Source organism: Choloepus didactylus, chromosome 4, assembly GCF_015220235.1.
Source record: "Choloepus didactylus isolate mChoDid1 chromosome 4, mChoDid1.pri, whole genome shotgun sequence".
Taxonomy (NCBI): Eukaryota; Metazoa; Chordata; class Mammalia; order Pilosa; family Megalonychidae; genus Choloepus; species Choloepus didactylus.
The window spans coordinates 25,533,909-25,542,712 of record NC_051310.1 but is presented as its reverse complement, the minus strand read 5'-3'; the positions used below and the strand labels follow the sequence as shown (position 1 = coordinate 25,542,712).

Sequence of the window (8,804 nt, the reverse complement as noted above, 5' to 3'; positions counted from 1 at the left end):
ATTCTTGCCTACCATTTCATCATCTTTTTCCATTCTACATTCTATTATATGGTACAGCAATGATTAAATACTTAGTCCAATAATTAAGCCCATAGCTTCCTCATTTCTGTTCCTCCTTTGTTCAAGTGGTTCACATCCACCTAGAAGGTGTTTTGTCTCTTTCTTTGCCCAGAGAACTCATATTTTCCCTTGAAAACACTACCCAAATTTGCCTAGTCAGGATGAAATGGAAGCCCCCCCCCCTTTTTTTTTTTGTATATCCCAAATAAATTCTGGGTGTGACTATTACTGAACTTATCATTTACTAATATAATGAAATTTCAATCTATCAATATCATTTAGCAGAATATTTGTTATTTGATGGCAGGAACTGCAGCTTAATAATCTTTGCATCTTCAGCTCTATACCTCAGAGTAAAGAATCATTCAGAGTTAAATCAGAGTAAAAGAGTAACCAAATGGTCTCTTGAGTCAAGAAAACTTGTGTTCAAAATCTAAATTTGGTATTTTCTGCTAAAAATGATACTGGGCAAGTTATTTATTTTTTCTGAACTTCATACACTTCTATAAAATTGTAGTAGTACACTCCACTTCTTCAGTTGTAATAAGAATGAAATGAAATAATATGTAAAAATCTATTATAGCCTAAATAATTCTGGTATAGTAAATTTAAGAAGGCAATTTATTGACACTAAATTGTAGGACCAAAGGTCCCAGCTTTATCTATGGAGGGACCGGTAGATGGGGGCCACCTTGGAGACCATCATTCCTGGCTCCATTTTGGGAAGTATTTATTGGATCCCAACAATATGTGGATCCTTGAGAGTCTATGAAAGAGGTCACAAATATTTTCAATTTCTCAGGGTGCAACATCCAAGGAAAAAAAGTTCTTTATGCTAATATTTACTGCTTTCATATGGCCACTTCAAGGAGCATTTATTCTAAAAATTATTCTTCCTACTAATAGTAGAAAGAAGAAAGATGAGAAGGAGAAGAGTTTAAAAAAAAAAACACAAAAACTTCTTCTGTTGCATTCATTCATTAAAGGATGTTTTAGAATATCAACCTCTGACATTTAAAAAGCATTTCAGTACTCCTAGAAAGATCATTCAGCTTCCTATCTTTGACACTCTCCACAGAGGAGTTAAGGGAAAATTTAAGGAAAACCCTCCTGTAAAGACTCACCACCTTCTCCACCTCCCTTTCCCTATACCACTGTCTGCTTTGCAACTATTTACACTTTAAGGGACCAAGAAAAATGCTACAATGAAAACTGATTATCCACCTCTTCATGGATGGCTATTTTTTTTTTTTAATCTCAGTCACTTAAAGATGTTCAAGATCACAGATAACCCCCATAACACAGGCCATTATCCCCATATAAATCTGTACATCCAAATCTGTCCCAGTTTCTAACTACCATACTCTCTGGTACTCATAGTTTGTCACCAGAAAAATCACCTCTATCCTGAAGCTCTCTTTTGAATATTTTCTTCATTTTCCTACTTTGACACTTCTCAGGTGGTAGCTGTTTATTTTTTCTCACACACCTTATATATCACAGGGTCTGAAGGTAGGATAGGTGTCCCATTAATACCGCCCATTGTCATTCCTAGACCATCATTCTTGGTCACTTTAATTTGATGTTGATGATTCATCCAATATCTGATTCTATCATTTCCTTTAGATGCTCAGTTCCTTTATCAGTTCTTCTACCTGAACACATTATCAAACTTCAGATCAGGGTTCAGCTAACTAGGGTGTGTGGGCCAAATTCACTTGTTGCCTCTCACTTTTTTTGCTGATCTCAATTCCTATTATTTTATTTAGAAGATACGCACAATTCTCTTCACTTATCATCCAAACTAGTTGTATATTGTTCTAGTTTGCTAATGCTGCAGAATGCAAAACACCAGAGATGGACTGGCTTTTATAAAAAGGGGGTTTATTTGGCTATACAGTTACAGTCTTAAGGCCATAAAGTGTCCAAGGTAGCACATCAGTAATCAGGTACCTTCACTGGAGGATGGCAAATGGCGTCCGGAAAACCTCTGTTAGCTGGGAAGGCACATGGCTGGCGTCTTCTCCAAAGTTCTGGTTTCAAAATGGCTTTCTCTCAGGACATTCCTCTCTAGCAAGCTTGCTCTTCTTCAAAACATCACTCCCAGCTGCACTCCGTTCAGTCTCTTTGAGTCAGCATGTTTTATATGGCTCCACTGATCAAGGCCCACCCTGAATGGGTGGGGTCACACCTCCATAGGAGTATCCCACCCAAGTCACCACCCACAGCTGGGTGGGGCACATTCCAAGCAAATCTAATCAGTACCAAAGTCTGTCCCACAAGACTACATCAAAGATAATGGCGTTTGGGGGACAAAATGCATTTGAACCGGCACATATATCTTCCCTCCTGAAATGATCGGAACTATTTCATGATCATACCCAAAGGCAAAGCCTCTAAATGTACAATGAATCTCATCTCCTCTCACCTGCTCAAGGGCTTATAAGTACAATTGCTAATATTTTTCTGTATCATCAGTTTTTCCACTTTACTGGCACATTCTCATCAGCATATAAATATTCTATGAAAAAATCCTTTCAAAAACAAAACAAAATAAAATTTTACATTGATCTCATGTTCTCTTTAATTACCACCTTACTTCTTGATTCAATCACTATTCTTAAAGATATTTCTATACATGCTGTCTTCATTTATTTACTTCTTTTTCTATCATGAAGAAACTCTTACCAAAGTTTTATCTCTAGTACTATACTTAAATTATTATTGTCTATTCTTGTCAAAGTCACCATTGGTCTCCATCTTGGAAAAAAAAAAGAACCTCTGAGCAGCATTTAGCAAAGAAAACATTCAATCTCTTTTAAAGCATTTTTCATTGACTTCTGGGATAAGACATCCATGGATGTCTCTCAACTTCACTGACTACTCCTCAGTCACCTTCTTTGACTTTCATTTTCCCACTTTTACAATTTATTGACATCATTCAGTCATAGGACCTTTTTTCTTCTTCATCTGACCTCAGTACTGTCTCTTTTTTATTCTGCTTCTTACCACTTATTGCTACATTGTATTATTTTGGATATTATTTTTTCATAAGCTATTTTTATTCTTTGTCCAAAATAATATCATGACTAAATGATGCCAATATTTTTTTCAAAGTTAAAATTGATATTTTATCATAATTTTTTAAATTTCAGAACACCAGGCAGAATATCATTACACACACACACACACACACACACACATACACTCAAACACACTCTCAAACACACAGTCACTAATCTCTGGAGTCATCTTCCATCATCCCTTCAAAACCCTTTAAGGGAATTTTCCAGTTCAACCCCACAGACCAACTTAGGATATATTGAAACACTCAAGTCTTTTGGTTTTATCCACTGTATCAAAGTGCTGTTGCAGGTAGAATATTTCTTGTAGGAGATTTTTGCTGGATTAGAATACAGTTAAGAATAAGAAGGCTGTGTGTAGACCTCTCAGTGTGGTCAAATGTGAATTTGTGTCCATCCTGTTCTGCAAACTTTGTTCTCTTTCTCCTTCATTGTTTTGCTTTGTCTCTTTGTACAGAAGCTGCCTACATTCTGCAAGAAAAACCATATCTTCTATTCAGAATCACACTGGATAGCTGGTCATTCAAATTAGTAATAAAGTTACATCTTAAATCACTGAGTCTACAATTTAGAAATTTGAAACCTCAGGTTTCAACTCAAAATAAATCTTATTTCAAAGTAAGTAAATAAATTTGGATGGCTAGCAAAATGATTAAGTCTTTCTAAAAATCATAATTATAATGTGGACTTTTGCTTCATGGTGTATCCCAAGACAAAAGTCAGTTACCTACATTTCCAAAGGTTTCACAGAGCATCCTCTCTCCTATTTCCCTGCCTCAGGGCTGAGAAATGACTCCAGAGCCTGGAAGTTGTACTATATGTGTCTTGGGTTACTAGGGGCTCAAGTAAAAACTCCTATAAGGCCCAACCTTGATTAACACAGGTAATTTCTTTAAATACGATGAAACTAAGATGGAGACCCTTACTCAGAGAAAGCAAGGATGTAGAAGCTAGGACAAGTCAAATGCCTGAGGATCACTAAGTTAATAGACTAAGACAACACAACAATACATAAATATTAAAGCCAGCAATCTGTTGAAAATACCACTATTATCTTCAAAATCATATGCTTCTTTTTTCTACTCAGGAAATCAGGTATGTATGGGGGAGGGGATTCACCTATATTGCCCACAAACACATTCTTTTTAACATGGGAGAGGATATTTTAAAATATGAAAATCTTTCAAGACATTTGTTTTTAGGGGAATCACACAGTAACAGAAACACTTTTCAGAGTTGGTTCTTTCTAAACACTATCTCAAGAACAAAGGCAGCCAACTTTTATGAGCTACCAAGAGATGTTCTGGCAAAAGTATTTTCACTTTCCTAAAGTGATATGCTGTCTTCAAGTCCAATTATATTAAATATATATATTTATATATTTGAACATTTTCTGTCAGCAAAAAAAAAAAGGGACTTCAAAAAAAATCTCCAAAATTAATATTTGTGCAGAATGAAGGTAGAATCGTGGTTGTTTGTTTATTGTAATTCAGAACATAATTGAAATCAAAATGTCTGTAACTATCCCTAAATTTGCATTTTTAAAAGGTCCTTTTCTCCATTCACATGAATTCATCTGAATCATTGTCATCCTGATTTGAAGACAGATTCTCAACTTTCATTAATGATGAATAGCTTCTAAGTTCATCCATTTCCCTCTTCTTTTTCATTTCTTCTTTTTCTCTCTTTTTCATTTCCTGACTTTGGGCTTTTTTTTTTTCATTCCTCTCTTCATGGTCTCTGCGTTCTTCCTCTGCTGCTAGGTCTGGGATTCGCTCCATTTTGGCCTTTTCTTATCGATTCAGTATCTCATTCACTTTCTTCTCCACTGTCACAATTTTAACATCCTTTTGCCTGTGAAAGCCTATCTGTCCCACATCCATGTCAGCTGTTTTCTTCAGGTTAGATCACGGTGTATATACCACAATGACGTTGTTCATCTTGCAGCCTTGAATGCTATTGGCCTTCACAAGATGTGCACAGTCCATCAGCACTTCCTTTGGAATGTCTTCTATCTTCTCCCCCTTATGTAACCCAAAGTATACATGAGCTGAAGAGACTTTGTCCACAAGAAACCAAATATCTTCAGGCCAGCCATACTTTATTAGATTTTCATTTACATATTTATCCTTTCCCATGTAAACAGTGTAAGCAGGTGAATTAACGCTGCTGCTGGTGGAGTAGAACTCCATGATCCCTGCAGCGGTGCGGCAACTCCCGCGCGGAGCTGCCCGGGTCAAGACCCTGCAAGCTAAAGATACCAGAAGCGCAGCGACCACTTGTCTCTGGAGCTCCTCCGCCTATGTCAATAAATTTTACACAAGGTGTGTAAGTACCCTGAAGGAACTTTTGAGAAGGAAGAAAAATGTGCCACAATGTTTAGCACATAGTCAGTGGTCAATAAATATTATTAAGTAAATGAATGAATCTTGCTTCAAGTAACTCTCACATCTCCCTTTACTGTCAAAATCATTGTTCTTATTTTAGACTTATACTCTTTCTTCTATGGTACTAAACAAAAAAAATTTCCTTAGCAAACATGCTTAGAACACTGTGATACTAGCTTTACTTTTCCCCAAAGCAGATGTTGATGCAAGAGTTTAAGAGAAAATTGGTTAATTGAGGAATGTCCAAGGTAAATGAGATGTGGGGGCACTGAAAACATCTGCTGCGATTGTTCTGGACATCAGACTTGTCTGAGCATGTTTCATCAAACAATCATAACCTCATCCTCGATCTCCCATGCATTATAGACTAATAAATAAATTTAAGGAGATTGTCATATGCAGTTCAAATTAAATAATGCCATAATTCAGACAGGCATATGAAACATATTTAGATAATTGGTAAGTATGTTTTTTAAGTGGAAGAAATTAGAAAAAGAACAATGACAATAATAAAACTATTAGCTTGAATATTACCACCTAATATGTGCTGCATGTTGTGTCAGGTGCTTGCACTCCTTGGCTCCTTAATTCCGAAGATTGAATTTCGAAATAATTATTTTATCAAATTTACAGATAATGGACCAAGGCCCATGTAGATAAAATGATTTCTTCAAGGAAAGAATCAAGAACCTACACCAAGTATTTCTACCATTAAAACTCATGATTTAGCCTTTACCTCCTGTGAGCATCATTTAGCATCTGCCCTCCCTTCCCTTACCTCTGCCATCCTGGATTACTGCTGTATTATGACGAGTTCTGTTACTGTCTACCAATAGGTCTTTTATGATTTTCTTAAACTGATTTTCAAATTAAACTCAAATATTGACACATTTCTATGAAAGACAAGAAAAATTAGCCCACTTATACTATTCCCATGTCCCCAGTCTCTTCACGTTTGCTTGGCAGATGTACTATGGGAAAGCATTGATTTCAAATATGAATATAGTTATAGATATGTCTCTACTTCTAGCACAGATTTATTAACATACTTTTAGAAATCATTAGTTGTGCATGCTGCCACTCTAGTTTTTATGGCATTATAATTCATTCCCAGATTGCTAGAGAAATGTTCTGTTAACTTCCATTTCTATTACAAAACTGCAAAACATAACTGAGAAGTAATAAATAGCCACATACCAAATAATAAATGGTTTGTTTTCCAAACAAGATTCTGATTACTTGGATCAAAAAAGTGAACTGAAATATTAAAACAGAAAAATGTCTGAATCTTCTCAGAAATGTAGTAGTACTGTGTGGTTTGGAGAAATTGAATGCAGGTTGAGTTTTTCTTATTTTCAATTAAAATAATATCACTCCTGGAAACATCTATTTAATTGCATTGCTATAATTTTTCAATGCGTATTCATCATTTCCATAGGAAAAAAAATCAATCTTAAAATGATTTATTCTGTTTGTTCTTATCATCCTACACTCTGGGAAATATATTGCTTCACAATTACTAATTAGAGGCACAAAATAAAATATTTGCTTGTCCCTTATTAGTAATTACTTATAGTTGATGAACATGTCTTAGAATTTACAGTACTTCAAAATTGCTGTCACAGAGTAGAACAGGGAAATTAATTTTAGTTTCTAATACAAACCTAAACTGAACTCCAGAACAAGAGCTGTGGGACACATAAATATGATAAATATATTTGCAGTCTATTCCAAAGGCATCAAACAAAACCAGTCATAATTATGACTCTTGGAAGTGCTTTGTTCTCCTTTCATTGCAGTTGGAATGGTTGAATTTGAAAATACTCAGTATCAACATGGAGAGTTAACCCTAGGCCAGATCTAGTTTCATAAAGAAATCAGAGTTGAAGAAATTGTCTTGATGTCATTATTAAGGTTTGAAAAAGGAATTTGGAAGACAAAATGAGCTCTTGAGTTCAGATTTTCTCCATTTAAGTGAAATGCTCCTTACCAACTGTATGGTTTTGTATTATTCACTATACATTATGAAGCTATGTTTCTTAGGGAGACTAATTGCCTTCGCATGTCCATTCCCCCTCTGATGTTATAAGAATTCTTATTTCAGTGTAAGTTATTGAGTTCTCCTTTTTTGATACAGTAAAACATATTACTTTTCAAAAAGACTCATCCTTATTTGCTTGCTGATAATAATTAACTTATTTCTTAGCCTTCTCTCTAATAAGTTAAAAACAAAACAAAGTCCAAAAACATTTTTTCATGGATCCATTTTCTGTCCTGAAGACTGCTGATAGTCTCATCTCCCAAAGATTAACTAAAATTACTCTTTTATTTGGACCCAGTGCTAAGCTAAATTGTACCCAGTGCTCTAATAAGGGCTGCAGGAAGGCTGACTAAAGCAGAGAGTGCATAGATGAATATATTCTTTTGAGGTTAAGTGAGAACTTAATCTCCCAGTGGTCCCAGAAATTGAAAAAGACAAGGAAAACTCTTAGCAGAACTGTGAACCAGTGACAACGATCTTGATCACCTTCAACAACCTTTCCAATTGTTCTCTAATAAATAAACTCTCACCCAACTTTTTGAAAACATTCAAGAAAGATCAGAGAACCTGAAGGACAAGTCCACCCTCCCTTGATAGGGGTTTTAATCTCTTTTTCCATCTCATGCTGCTTCAGAAGCTATACCAGTTACTTGTCACTTCAGAAAGGATTGAGAAAATGAATTCATACCAAGGAGTTAATAAGGCTCACTCTCTAATATAATAGGGAAACAATAGATAAAATTATAAAAATCTAAAATCCCTGAAGAAATTTGGATGAGGTTTGCAGAGTTGATAGAGCTATTTTAGGAAGTTAAGATGCTTTGAGTTTTGCAAATATTCACTCCATGTAATTGTAAAGAAAAATATTTCTTAAGTCCAATGCATTCCTTTGATGCTAGTGTCTCCTGATTCTCATTGTGTTCTTCATTAGTGATGAGAACTACTTTATATTATAAATGATTTTGTTTTCCCCTGTAAAACTATAATTTTAAAAGAGTTAATACCATGACATAGAATGTGAACATAGGTCAAAGATTTAATTAATGAAGGGACAGAAGGATGTTAAAGATAAAAAACTGAGGACTGAGTAGGTACTGAAAGAATAAAAAAAAGTTTCAAAAAGATTACTAAAATACATATGAAAAGGGTTAAGACCTGAAAGGACAATTATGATGGTTTGTAGGCTTTGTAGATCCCAGAAAAGTATGTCCTTAAAGTCAATCCATTCCTGTG

At 35.1% G+C, this 8,804-nt stretch overlaps 1 pseudogene; it reads right to left on the bottom strand.

The window, feature by feature from the left end:
- Nucleotides 1–4,705: 4,705 nt before the first annotated feature.
- LOC119533156 lies at nucleotides 4,706–5,335 on the bottom strand (annotated as a pseudogene).
- Between the last annotated feature and the right edge of the window lie 3,469 nt (nucleotides 5,336–8,804).